The 15,392-nt window shown below is 36.8% G+C and overlaps 1 non-coding gene across 1 annotated transcript; it reads left to right on the top strand.

Annotated features, from left to right (window-relative positions):
- The first annotated feature begins 8,365 nt into the window (after positions 1 to 8,365).
- Positions 8,366 to 8,492, top strand: LOC139034932 (small nucleolar RNA SNORA33). Its single transcript, XR_011487501.1, has one exon. It is a non-coding gene; the product is annotated as a small nucleolar RNA SNORA33 (small nucleolar RNA).
- Positions 8,493 to 15,392: the final 6,900 nt, after the last annotated feature.

Here is a 15,392-nt window from a genome sequence, read left to right as displayed (position 1 = left end):
CAACGAATATATTCAATCTGATCTCGGTATTGACCATCTGATGATGTCCATGTGTAGAGTCTCCTCTTGTGTTGTTGGAAGAGGATGTTTGCTATGACCATTGTGTTCTCTTGGAAAAATTCTCTTAGCCTTTGCCCTGCTTCATTCCATACTCCAAGGCCAAATTTGACTGGTACTTCAGGTGTTTCTTGGCTTCCTACTTTTGCATTCCAGTCCCCTATAATGCAAAAACATCTTTTTTGGGTGTTAGTTCTTAAAGGTCTTGTAGCTCTTCATAAAACCATTCAACTTCAGTTTCTTCAGCATCACTGGTTGGGACATAGGCTTGGATTACCGTGATATTGAATGGTTTGCCTTGTAAACAAACAGAGATTATTCTGTCATTTTTGCGATTGCATCCAAGTACTGCATTTTGGACTCTTTTGTTGTCCATGATGGCTACTCCATTTCTTCTAAGGGATTCCTGCCCACGGTAGTAGATATAATGGTCATCTGAGTTAAATTACTCCATTCCAGTCCGTTTTAGTTCGCTGATTCCTAGAATGTCAACATTCACTCTTGCCATCTCCTGTTTGACCACTTCCAATTTGCCTTGCTTCATGGACCAAACATTCCAGGTTTGTATGCAATATTGCTCTTTACAGCATCAAACCTTGCTTTTATCACCAGTCCCATCTACAACTGGGTGTTGTTTTTGCTTTGGCTCTATCCCTTCATTCTTTCTGGAGTCATTTCTCCACTGATCTCCAGTAAAATATTGGGCACCTACTGACCTGGGGAGTTCCTCTTTCAGTATCCTATCATTTTGCCTTTTCATGCTGTTCATGTGGTTCTCAAGGCAAGAGTACTGAAGTGGTTTGCCATTCCCTTTTCCAGTGGACCAAATTCTGTCAGACCTCTCCACCATGACCCGTCCATCTTGGGTGGCCCCACATGGCTTGGCTTAGTTCCATTGAGTTAGACAAGATTGTGGTCCATGTGATCAGATTGGCTAGTTTTCTGTGATTATGGTTTCAGTGTGCCTGCCCTTTGATGCCCTCTCGCAACACCTACCATCTTACTCGGGTTTCTCTTACCTTGGACGTGGGGTATCTCTTCACTGCTGCTCCAGCAAAGCGCAGCCACTGCTCCTTATGTTGGACAAAAAGTATATCCTCATGGCTGCCCCTCCTGACCTTGAACGTGGAGTAGCTCCTCTCAGCCCTACTGCACCCATGCAGCCACGGCTCCTTGGATGTGGGGTAGCTCCTCTCAGCCATGCTTCTGTGCGGTCCATCGCAGCTGGTGCGCTTCTGTGGTCTGTCGTTGTGTCCAACCCCATGGACTGTAGTCCGCTAGGCTTCTCTGTCCATGGGATTTTCCAGGCAAGAATACTGAAGTGATTTGCCACTTCCTCCTCCAGGGACTCTCCACTACCAAGGGATCAAACCCTCATTTACTGCATCTCCTGAATTACAGGTGGATTATTTACCACTGAGCCATCAGGGAAGCCCAGTGTCAAATCCTACACAACTCAAAATAGAGACCTCAGTGATCTACTGAGCTAGGTGATTGACTATAATAGTTAATCTCTTCTTATATTTGGTTTAGTTCTATGAACTGTTATTTTGCAAATCAACAACAGAGCAGCAGAAGGCCTCTTTTGATAATATTCAAGCTGGCAGTCACAAGCATGGAGAGAAAATAAACTAGGTAATCTAGTATTGAATCTTCTCACACAGGAAAATGTCTCTTAATTATATCCTAGTACTTCTCATATCAGTGACACTGAGACTCCAAGGAAAATAAATAATGTTTCTCAAAACTTAAAGGTGGTTTAGAAAATAATCAGCAATATAAACTCAAGAAAAAATAAAAAGGACATAAAATTTAACTCCTCTTTTCCTCAGTGATTTTTAGCTTGTTGAAGCAAATAGATATCAGCTATCAGTAATCTTAAAAGAATATTCAGTGTTATAATTCAAAAGTATAATTATTTTCTAATCAAAGGTGCCAGTAATAATGATTTAGGATATTCCAGTTAAGTTTAAGTGATAAAATGTAATTTTATATGCAGAGTGCCCTGAATTACTATGTAGTAATTTCCTTCTTATGTTCCTTTTATCCCCTAAGTTTTTATTTATTTATCTTGAAATTTTGCAGTGACCTCAATATTTTAACTATCTAGAATTTTGGTTCTCAGTTTCTTGCTGGTGCTTGAGTCACTTTAGCTGTTTCTGACTATTTGTGACCCTATGGACTATAATCCTGCTAGGCTCTTCAGTCCCTGAGATTTTCCAGGCAAGAACACTGGAATTGGTTGCCATTCCTTCCTCCAGGGGATCTTCCTAAACAAGAAATTGAACCCAGGTCTCCTGTGCCTTTCACTGGCACATTATTTACCACTGGGGAACATTTCTTGGTTTCTTAGATATCTGAAATTCCTTTATTTATTTATTTATTTTTATTTTCACAAACATTCTAGACATAGAAAGTATTTGTTATTTTCCATTATATCAAGACGTTTTTTTAATTGGATAACTTTTCCAAATTTTAGCATTAATTCTTTAAAATATTAATCTTTTATACATTGTTAAGAGGCAAATTTATTGATATAATCAATAGTCTTATCTGGAAGCCTTCACGTCTTGAGAAACTACCAGGTTCACAGTGGCAGAAACCAGTTTTCCAACATTTTAGTTTTTCACACAAACACTTAATTTTTACTTACAGTTTTAATTGAGATATAGTTGAGGAACAGTTTATATCATTTAAAAGCTCAATTTTTATTATTGTCAACAGACTGTCTTTTTTTTTTTTTTAGAAGCAATTGACTTACTTTAACTACACTTAAGAAAATATTAAATTCTCAAGTCTGAATAAGCATAATTTATCTGTTAGCTGTTTCATCCAGGGGAAATACTATTCTATGAAAAAATAATCACTCTAATCTCAACTCAAAAGAATTGCACATGTGCTTTTAGGTAGCCATCACATGTCAGAATGCAGCAGATAGACTTTCTATTAAGATGTTTTGGTTTCATCATACAGAATAATTTAAAAATACATGCTTAAGATTGAGCTTACATAATATTGATACTTTTTACTGATATTGAAAGACAATCTTCAGTGAAACTTGTTATTCCCTTCTGAGTGTATGATGGCAAAAAAATAATATTACTATTCATATAGCTGGGTCTCACTGGCTAGATATTTGTTAAGGCAACAGGAATCAAAATCATCCCTCTAAATGACAACAAAACTGTTTCTGAATAAACAATATATTGGTTATTCAACTCTGACCACTTTACCTGCCTTCTGAGAAACCTGAATGCAGGTCAAGAAGGAACAGTTAGAACCGGACATGGGACAACAGACTGGTTCCTTGGGAAAGGAGTATGTCAAGGCTGTATATTGTCACCCTGCTTATTTCACTTCTATGCAGAGTATATCATGAAAATACTGGACTGGATGGAGCACAATCTGGAATCAAGATTGCTGGGAGAAATATCAATAATCTCAGATATGCAGCTGATACCACACTTATGGTAGAAAATGAAGAGGAACTAAAGAGCCTCTTGATGAAAGTGAAAGTGAAGAGTGAAAAGGCTGGCTTAAAACTCAACATTCAAAAAACTAAGATCATGGCATCTGGTCCCATCACCTTATGGCAAATAGATGGGGAAACAATGAAAACAGTGTCAGACTTTATTTTCTTGCGCTCCAAAATCACCACAGATGGTGACTGCAGCCATGAAATTAAAAGACACTTGTTCCTTGGAAGAAAAGCTATGGCCTAGCTGGACAACATATTAAAAAGGAGAGATATTACTTTGCCAACAAAGGTCTATCTAGTCAAAGCTATGATTTTTTCCAGGAGTCATATATGGATGTGAGAGTTGGACCATAAAGAAAGCTAAGTGCCTAATAATTGATGTTTTTGAACTGTGGTGTTGGAGAAGACTCTTGAGAGTTCCTTGAACTGCAAGGAGACCCAATGAGTTCATTCTAAAGGAAATCAGTCCTGAATATTCATTGGAAAGGCTGATGGTGAAGCTTAAACTCCAATACTTTGGCCACCTGTTGTGAAGAACTGACTCATTAGAAAAGACCCTGATGCTTGCAAAGATTAAAGGGGATGACAGAGGAGATGGTTGGATTGCATCACCGACTCAATGGACATGAGTTTGAGCAAGTTCTGAGAGTTGGTGATGGACAGGGAAGTCTGGCATACTGCAGTCCATGTGGTGGCAAGGAGTCAGACACGACTGAGCAACTGAACTGAACTGTACTGAGTCCTTTACTACCACAGTAAAAATGTGAAACATGTGGCATTGACTTTGAAACCAATTTCAGGTTAACATTTTAAAGGACCTTCGTTTTAGTGGAATCTGGAGGTGTTACCTGAAAAGACGGGTTTGTCTCCTGAAGGGTATTATGTTAAAAGATACAACCAGACCAAAGAGTGGAAGAAGAAAGGATTTATTACTTGCAGCAAGTAAGGAAAAGACAGGGGATCTTTCCCAAATCAATGTCTCCCCAACAGAAAAATTAAGAAAGCTTTAATCTAAAGGCACATGAACATTCATGAAGAGGCTTGAGTAGAGGAGAATTCAGCATAGAATTGGGGCAAAGGTTGACCAAATCCAAGCTTTAGTTGAAGTCATGAGGGTCAGAAAAGTCAACATCATCAGTATCGTCATTTTTTAGACTTCAATTAATTTGATGATTATTCAGCCTAATATTACCATCAAATCAGAACTGGGAGTCTACAGGTGATATAGTATCTTTGCTATTGTTACTTCTCTTGCCTGATAACTGTTCATTATTCCTGCATTCTTTTGTTCCTTTAAAACTATTAATTACTGAGACCTATTCAAGGACAAGCATTGTGGACAAGCTTAGCTCACAAAATGGCTTCAACCAAAAGTGGCTTGTTATGTCTCTTTCTCTGGGATATTCTACACTGTCCGCTTTTAGAAAGGTTTTCAGGAATCTTCCAATAAGAATTTGAATGATAGAAAAAAAAAAAAAAAACATAATTGGAGGATGGGGGGAAAAAAATGCACCCTGGTTGTGTAATGATAGAAAGTTTGGCAACAACATCACAATGCCATGAAGAAACTAGCACGGTACTGAATGAGTTAGCATGTCTAGCCGAAAATTCTACCACATAAATATAAAACTGGCTTTTTTTTTATTTTAAACTTCCTAAGATAAGATGAGAAAATAGGTGGATTAAACAAGAAACAAGTTTTTAGCCAAAACTGGAGGAAATATAAAGCACTTTGGATAGTCTATTAAAATATACACATATCAAAGTAAAACAAAACAAAACAATGTTTCTCATTGTAGTTTCTTCCAACAACAACAACAACAACAACAAAATGATAATAATAGCCTCATTGTGTGGTGGGGAAATGGATGAAAATGATCAAAACTATCAGTTATAAGATCAGTAAGTTCTGGAATGTAGTGTACAGTATGGTGACTTGTTAGCAATACTATACTATATACTTGAAAGGTGTTAAGAGAGTAGATCTTATATCTTCTACTCACAAGAATAAAAGAACAATTATGTGGGGTGATGAGTGTTAACTAAACTTATTGTGGTAATCATTTTTCAAATTGTCATGCTTTCCATCTTAAATGCACATGTTATATGTCAATTATAACTCAATGATGCTGGAAAGAGAAAGAAATAACTTCAGCTCAGTTCAGTTCAGTTCAGTCACTAAGCCATGTCCTACTCTTTATGACCAGCAGCACTGGTCAAATGAACTGCAGCACTCCAGGCCTTCCTGTCCATCACCAACTCCCGGAGTTCACCCAAACCCATGTCCATTGAGTCGGTGATGCCATCAAACCATCTCATTCTCAGTTGTCCCCTTCTCCTCCTGCCCTCAATCTTTCCCAGCAGCAGGGTCTTTTCCAATGCGTCAGCTCTTCATATCAAGTAGCCAAAGTATTGGAGTTTCAGTTTCAATATCAGCCCTTCCAATGAACACCCAGGACTGATCTCCTTTAAGATGGACTGGTTGGATCTCCTTGCAGTCCAAGGGACTCTCAAGAGTCTTCTCCAACACCACAGTTCAAAAGCACCAAGTCTTCAGCGCTCAGCCTTCTTCACAGTCCAACTCTCACATCCATACATGACCACTGGAAAAACCATAGCCTTGACCAGATGGACCTTTGTTGGCAAAGTAATGTCTCTGCTTTTTAATATGTTATCTAGGTTGGTCATAACTTTCCTTCCAAGGAGTAAGGGTCTTTTAATTTCATGGCTGCAATCACCATCTGCAGTGATTTTGAAGCCCAGAAAAATAAAGTCAGCCACTGTTTCCACTGTTTCCCCATCTATTTGCCATGAAGTGATGGGACCAGATGCCATGATCTTAGTTTTCTAAATGTTGAGCTTTAAGCCAACATTTTCACTCTCCCCTTTCACTTTCATCAAGAGGCTCTTTAGTTCTTCTTCACTTTCTGCCATAAGGTTTATGTCATCTGCATATCTGAAGTAATTGATATTTCTCCCAGCAATCTTGATTCCAGTTTGTGCTTCCTCTAGCCCAGCGTTTCTCATGATGTACTCTGCATATAAGTTAAATAAGCAGGGTGATAATATACAGCCTTGATGTACTCCTTTTCCTATTTGGAACCAGTCTGTTCTTCCTTGTCCAGTTCTAACTGTTACTTCCTGACCTGCATACAGGTTTCTCAATAGGCAGATCAGATGGTCTGGTATTCCCACCTCTTGAAGAACTTTCCACAGTTTATTGTGATCCACACAGTCAACGGCATTGGCATAGTCAATAAAGCAGAAAGAGATGTTTTTCTGGAACTCTCTTGGTCTTTCGATGATCCATTGGATGTTGGCAATTTGATCTCTGGTTCCTCTGCCTTTTCTAAAAACAGCTTGAACATCTGGAAATTCATGGTTCACGTATTGCTGAAGCCTGGCTTGGAGAATCTTAAGCATTACATTACTAGTGTGTGAGATGAGTGCAATTGTGTAGTAGTTTGAGCAATCTTTGTCATTGCCTTTCTTTGGGATTGAAATGAAAACTGTCCTTTTCCAGTCCTGTGGGTACTGCTGAGTTTTCCAAATATGCTGGCATATGAGTGCAGCACTTTCACAGCATCATCTTTCAGGATTTGAAATAGCTCAACTGGAATTCCATCACCTCCACAGCCTCAAGTCAAGTCAAATATTAATTCATGATCAGAGGTAGGTATGTAGAATGTTAAGACATCAAATCATAGATGTTTTCAGTGACACATAAGGCCTTTTAAGGTGCTTTAAATGTCTCATAGCCTTGTTCTTTTAAGTTATTTAATTTCTAAGAATCTTACATTTTCTCATCAAAAAAAAAAAAAAATGCAACTATGTGAGGTGGTAGGTTTCATATACCACCTGAGATGGTGAAAAGTATGTCTCAAAAATGCAGAATATAACTGTGGCATTTATCTAATCAAGTAAATACCAATACCATTCTTAGAAAACCCACATAGTTTTTTCTACAGTGATAAAAAGTAAAACAAAACTTTGGAGTCCCCTACATATACAGGGAAAGAGAGAAAATAAAAAACCTACTCATTAGCAAACCTACTTTATTTCTTTTGAAAAAGGAAGGGTATTTCAGACGGTGGCTCTAGGAACACAGGAATTAAAGACAATATTTATGGAGAATAATGGAGTAAAGAGACACTCTCTACAAGCAAAACCATACCCTAACTGAGGTACATTTTCTGCCCTCAGACTAGAGGAGTTTAACATATTTGTTCTGTGAAATTTCAAATATTTTATGGACCAATGGCTACTATTGGCCTCCCCTTATCTCTTTGAACAAAAAGTGTCAATTGACTCTACCTGTTCTCTCCCCATTGTATGTTTGGTTTGTGGAAGATATGTAACTCATTCTTTTAATTCATAGGTCTATGGAGCCAAAGGAGTCACATCCAAGGAGCTACCACTGTTCTTAGGCTTGAACTATATCATGAGATATTGAACTTCAAGTTTGTTGCCATAATTCAAATAAGACTTTTGATTATCTTAGAATTGGGGTTAATATAAATTGTCTGTGGGAAGAATGTAAATAATAAAAGCTAGACTCTAGAAAAAGATGGCTACATATATTTTCACATCCATATATATATGTGTGTGTGTGCGTGTGTGTGTGTGTGTGTGTGATTTTGCCTCTGTTTCCATCAAGAAATAAACTCTAGGGACTTCCCTGGCAGTCCAGTGGTTAACAGTTTACCTTCCAATGCAGGGCTTGTGGGCATGATCTCTGGTTAGGGAGCTAAAATCCCATGTACCTCACAGCCAAAAAACCAAAATGTAAGAGAAATAATATTGTAACAAATTCAATAAAGATTTTTTAAATGGCCCACATCAAAAATTTTTTAAAATTACTGTTTAAAAAAATGTAGAAAATGCTGGCAATAGGAAAGCCATGTTACGAGCCTTAAACACGTTGAAGTCACTAAGGTCCCTGAAAATGGCTACAAGGTATTTTAATGGTGGGGGATGTTTCATAAGATGTGCTGGGTTTTTTTTTGTTGTTGTTGTTTTTTCTTTGTAAAGCTTCACTGTAACTAATAGGGCCAACAACTAGTGAGTTTGTAAATTTTAGTAAAATCACATTTGTTTTTTGGAAAAAAAAAAAAAAAATGGATTCTATTTCTCTGCCCCCTGAACTCTGAGTTTGGTTATGTGTTCTGTTTTTGCCAACAGGACAAAATCAAGCTGATTAGAGCAGAGGCTTTGAAGCCATTTATCTATTGAGGCTTGACCTTTCTTGGTGCATTTGAAACTAAAGACAATGCTGTAAATATGCCTCTGGCAAGCTTTCTGCAAGGTACTTGGCCACATGAAGGAGAACTGGAATGGCATGGCCAAAATCTGCCAATCTACATGTGAGTAAGGCTAGCCACGATCATCTAGCCACCATCAAACTCTAAAAATAATATGGCCATATCAGAGAACACAAATCAAGTTAAGCAGAGCCAGTCCAGACTCAAAGAACTACTCAGCAGAGTAGCGATCAAAAAATAATGTTTTTGTTTTGTTTACAAGTTGCTGAGCTTCAGAGTGGCTTGTTATGAGGCAATGGTTACTAACACAACAATCTTAGCCTTAGTGCTAAGAAAAATGATATCAAGAGATGGGATGCTGTCATAGAAATTACTTACATTCAGAGAAGGCCCAAGGATTAGTGCTGAACAGCCTAGAAATCTAAAGATGCATGCTGTGAGTGGATGCTAAGTCACTTCAGTCATGTCCAACTCTTTGTGACCCTGTGGACAGTAGCCCTCCAGGCTCCTCTGTCCACGGGATTCTCCAGGCAAGAATACTGGAATGTGTTGCCGTGCCCTCCTCCAGGGAGTCCTGCCAACCCAGGGATCAAAACTGCATCTTCTGCAACTTCTTCATTGCAGACTGATTCTTTACCTCTGAGCCACTGGGGGAGGCCAAGGATGTATGATATGCTGTGCAAAATATCTGTAAAACTGTCACTGAAATATCTCAGAAATTAAACTACATAACAACATACCATATAATTTTTGCATAGTAGGATTGCACCAGTCTTTGGTTTTAGAATGTGTATGTTTCAATAATTATTCAAAACATGTTGCAATAAACTCAGGAATATAGTCCACAAAAGTTTCAACAGGGAGAAGGCTTCCAATATTCTTATCAACTACTTTTATCTATAGAAAACTATATCCAATATCTTGGTAATGAAATAGAATTTCATTATCATTTCATTGCCATATCTAATATAGTATAGTAAAAATAAAGTAGAATTAACATCCACTGGAGAACAGTGTATTCTTGTTTGACATATAGCTTTATGGAAGACAGTCTCCAAGATGTCTCCACTGATCCTCACTTCTGAGGGCTCTTGAATTTGTGTGATCTCTTCTCACATTATGAGACTGCCATGTGGCTCAGACAGTAAGGAATCTGCCTGCAATGCAGGAGACCTGGGTTTGACCTTTGGATTGGGAAGATCCCCTGGAGAAGGGAGTGGCTACCCACTCCAATATTCTTGCTTGGAATGTTCATAGGATAGAGGAGCCTGGCGAGCTGTAGTCCATGGAGTTGCAAAGAGTCAGACAACAACTGAATGAATAACACTTCCGCTTTCCTCTCACATCGAATAGGATCAGAAAATACCACGCAGGTGAAAGTACTTAATTTCTGAGGCTAGATAAGGCATTCTGATGTTTGCTTTTGTTTCCTGGCTTTCTCAAATTTGGGGAATCAAATTGCATGCCATAAGAATACAAGCAGTCCTGTGGAAAGAACTATTGAGAATTAGATGGAGGTTCTAGTCAAGCCTTCAGATGACTGCAGCCTTGGCAGTTGACATTGTGACTGAAAACTCATGAAAGTCCTCCAAAGATGAGCTACTTAACTAAGTGGCTCCCAATTCCTGATCTGCCCAAACTTCAAGAAATTGAAAAAATGATTTTTCTTATTACTTTAACTATATTTTAAGGAAATTACTATTACAGCAATAGATAATTAAGGTCAGAAAATTAAGATCATGGCATCTTGTCCCATCACTTCATGGCAAATAGATGGGGAGACAGTGGAAACAGTGTCAGACTTTGTTTTTTTTGGGCTCCAAGATCACCGCAGATGGTGATTGCAGCCATGAAATTAAAAGGAAAGTTATGACCAACCTAGATAGCGTATTAAAAAGCAGAGACATTACTTTGCGAACAAAGGTCCATCTGGTCAAGGCTATGGTTTTTCCAGTGTTCATGTATGGATGTGAGAGTTGGACTGGGAGGAAAGCTGAGCACCAAAAAAATTGATGCTTTTGAACTATGGTGTTGGAGAAGACTCTTGAGAGTCCCTTGGACTGAAGGAGATCCAGCCAGTCCATCCTAAAGATCAGTCCTGGATGTTCATTGGAAGAACTGATGCTGAAGCTGAAACTGCAATACTTTGGCCAATACTTTGGCCACCTCATGCAAAGAGTTGACTCATTGGAAAAGACCCTGATGCTGGGAGGGATTGGGGGCAGGAGGAGAAGGGGATGACAGAGGATTAGATGGCTGGATAGCATCACCGACTCGATGGACATGAGTTTGAGTAAACTCCGGGAGTTTGTGATGGACAGGGAGGCCTGGCGTGCTGTGATTCATGGGGTCACAAAGAGTCTGACACGACTGAGTGACTGAACTGAACTTACTTATAAACAAACTTCTGAAGTTTTAAGTTTAACTTGAAGGCTGAATTACCAGTTACTCTGTGACCTTGGGTGAGTTGCTCAGTTTCATATATCCATTTTCTAATCTGTAAAATAGAATGATACTTATTATATGACTGAGTATGTGAAATTTAAATAACATACATAAATACACATCATTTCAGTTTGGTTCGGTTCAGTAGCTGAGTCATGTCCAACTCGTTGCAACCCCTTGGACTGCAGTATGCCAGGCCTCCCTGTCTATATATATGTAGAAATATACATAAAGAGACTAAAAATGTACCTGGCATATAGTAAAAAGCCAATTTCTACAAAAAGTCATTTTTGTGAAAAGTCTAATTTTTTCAGATTGACTATAAAATATATCACTTTTAAGTGAATTTGAATACTTCACATTTTGTTTTCCAAAATATAATTCACTATTTTTTTTTCCTAATGAATATTTCTAGAAGTTGCTTTCACTTCTACTTTGTTTGTTTCACAGAATCATAATGCATTCTATACTCCTACTATAAAAAATTCAAGCTTAATAAAGATAGGCATTCATAGTTTCTAACAAATAAAATAGCTATTCTAAAGTATAGCATGAAAGATATGTATCACTTCAAGGTTGATACAAAGTGGCGACTTCTATTAAGTATGCACTTCTCTAAGTTTTGACTTACATCCTTTATCCGAGTTTCACACTCTTTGGGAGACATACCGTATTGTAATTCTTGCCCTTTTGATGTTTACTACAGCAAATAACTTATTTCCTGTGGGGTTATTCATTTTATTCTGATAAATAAAATTTTTTTCACCTATTATATATTTTATGTGTTATTAAAAGCAAATCCTAGGATTAATATCAGGATTTTATTTCTTTGGTTTGGTTATTTTATTGTTCCTTTCAGCTACTGTATATTGGAATACTTGTGAATTACACATTATGACTATTAGAAACCTCCACTTTGTATAACTCATTTGCCTTCCAATTTCCCAAATGGCTAATTTTTCCCTAAGTAATGTTTCCTTTTCAAGCTGAGCTATTTCTCATATATATAATGAAAAAGTCATACTCTTAAAGAACAAACAAGGGTAAAATTCACTAATTGAACTCTTTTGAATTTTTGAAAAATTTTACTTCAATAATCCAGGTTAACTTTTTGAACCACTAATAAATAAACAAAAAAAAATGATTACTTAAAATAGTTAATGATGTAGTAATGTAAAAGAGATGACGATTTCTAAATTGAGCTATTCTTTATTTTCTTTTAGTTGCTAAGTCATGTGCAACTCTTTTGCAACCCCATGGATCATAATCCACCAGGCTCCTCTGTCCATGGGATTCCCAGGCAAGAATACTGGAGTTTGTTGCCATTCCCTTCTCCATATTTGTTATTAGTTCAACATAAATTATCAATAGTTTCAATTTTTGGAGAAAATGACAATGGGCTTTTCAATTGTATTTATTATATTAACATAATAAAACTAAAGAGAATACTTGAATATGGTATATAGGAGAAAATAGGAAAGTCTTCCCTGATAGCTCAGTTGGTAAAGAATCCACCTGCAATGCAGGAGACACCAGTTCCTGGGGTCTTCCTGACCTGGGTCAGGAAGAATTGCCCATTGTTCTTGAGTTTCCCTTGTGGCTCAGCTGGTAAAGAATCTGCCTGGAATGCAAGAGATCTGGGTTTGACCCCTGGATTGGGAAGATTCCCCTGTAGTAAGGAAAGGTTACCCACTCCAGTATTCTGGCCTAGAGTATTCCGTTGCAAAGAGTTGGACACAACTGAGAGACTTTCACTTTCATCTCGCTATCATCTGTTTTGTTTTTGACTTAATTAGTCACCAACATGAAAAACACACTTTTGTTGAGCTTAATGTGCAGAAAATTGAGCTACATGTACAGAGTAGCAGCTTCTAGTTGCTAAGATAGAATGTACAGGGAGGAAAAAAAGAAAACTACTTAGGTGACATTGTAAAGTTGTTTGCTGTTACTGTTGTTATTTAGTTATGCTGACTAGGTAGGTACCCCACACAGAGATGCAGGTAAGGTGGTCATCAATCTGTGTGTTGTACATTGTTTAACACCAAGCAGTGAGAATGAGACTAAAAGGCCCACTCTCTTATTTCCTCCCCATTCCAATCTCTACTTGATAAAGACAGAGCCTGTGGCTGTGTAAAAACATCCAATCATATCATAAAGATACTTGATAGGAAGATCAATACATACTCCTATAATTAGAAATAAACATAAGTTAATGCACACAAACACATACACACACACATTTGTATTAGATTGGAGCTCACTTTACAACTCTACAGTCTCTGCAGAGCTTCCAAGGTAATTGTCTCCATTCTGTGTATAAAATATAAACACTTTATATTTCTCCAAAATGATCTGAGAAATTAGGGGAAAAAACTGATTTCTTTTTCAAAATCAAAGGACATGAGTTTGAAGAATAAATTGGTGCAGGAGTTTTCAAGCATGTGTAATCTGGACCAATATTTAACAGAATATGTTCTTCTAATTTTGCTTGAAAATTCTCATTGTCATTATACTCTTGTTACCTAAATTGTTAAGACATAAATGTACCCTATGCCTAAGGTGTAAATGGGAAATACATCTTGTATGTATAATAAGAACTTAATTATTAAACATTGATCAAGTAGAATCAAATAGAATGGATTAAGCCCAAGGAAGACAGAAAAAGAGAGGAGGGGAAGTAGGGAGAGAGGAATAAAGGAAGGAAGGAAATAAACCATCTGGCACTTGACTTTCCCTCAGAAACACCAAGTTCACACAAAGGGAAGTACCTCAGTGTGTTTTCTGCTTTCAACCTAAGGAAGAAGAGGAGAAATAATGACCTCTGAGTCTAAAAACTCTCTGCCAATGACTAGAAGTTAGTGAGGAAAGAAGGACTACAACAAGGCAGATGCGCTTTTGACTCTCATTCTATCAATATTACTTACTCTGTAGTACTAGTTATATCTTAGTGGATTTAAATACAATCAGTCTTAAAAATAAGAATAATAAAAATCACTTTACAGCATTTTTGATGAACAATTAAATGAAATGATATACCTAATATTCCTGACACTAAGTATGTTTTTAAATGTATACAATCTTTGGGACAGTGAACTACTGCTGTGGGAGACCAGAACTGGGCCTAGGCTAAATTTCCATAGCATATCTTTCTGAACTGTTCAAGTTTTTATACCAAATTCAATGCAATAGTAGTTAAAACCTGTATATTTGCGTATTATCTATCCATCCTTCTATTTACATGTATATTACTAAAAGAGAGAGTACAAGTCTTCAAATATTTATTAAATAGTCTGGCTTAGTAAAAATTTGGAACTTAGAAAAAAAAAGAGGAACCAACCCACAATAAAAAGAACAAAGTTATAAATCTCAAATTAAAAATACACTAAGGAAGATTTAAATAAATCAGAATTTCTCTAAATTCTCAAGTAAACTGCATGGTATTAAAACTTGAGTTCAGAACCATAGAGAAACCAATTAAAACCTTTTTCTAAATCATTTCCTTTAAAGGTACAATTTTATTTTGATCTCTAGGAGAAAACAGTTAAATTATAGACAAAACAAAATATTTGCTATACCCAAGGAACAAAAAGCACAATTAAAATGTTTTAAATTTTTATATTGCTTCATAGAATCAAATGTTTACAGCATCATTAGTACATAATGTATTTCAAGTTTTCATAGTATATAAATGTGGTTTGCAGTGCATTTAGGTCTTTTTCATTTTATGGATGCAAACTATGACTAACGTAAAGTTGGAATAAAAATTAATATTGTCACCTTATTTCACATTCCAACTGGATTATTTAATAGTTTTTGACCTCATCAACCCTAGCCAATTCCTCCAAAATTGCAGAGAAGTGTTGCCTTTCTAATAATGGTAAGAAAAAAATGAAACACCATCAAAGGAAAGTAATAACATGCCTGAAGCATCTTTTAGTATCCAGAAGCTTGACTCTTAACTCTTGACAGGCTCTTGACTGTGGCAAAATCTTCGCTCCTAATTTTGTCCACAACTAGAATTTTAAAGTTATAAATGTTATAAAAATAGATTCTTCTAGGTCAGTCAGAGAAAAATAAATGCAAAGAGTAATGAATGAGTCAAACTTTGCCATTTGTGAAAAATTAGAATTAAAATAATAAAATATATGAAA

Source organism: Odocoileus virginianus, chromosome 4 (assembly GCF_023699985.2).
Source record: "Odocoileus virginianus isolate 20LAN1187 ecotype Illinois chromosome 4, Ovbor_1.2, whole genome shotgun sequence".
Lineage (NCBI taxonomy): Eukaryota > Metazoa > Chordata > Mammalia > Artiodactyla > Cervidae > Odocoileus > Odocoileus virginianus.
The sequence above is the reverse complement of the archived record's forward strand: the minus strand, read 5'-3'. Positions and strand labels throughout refer to the sequence as shown.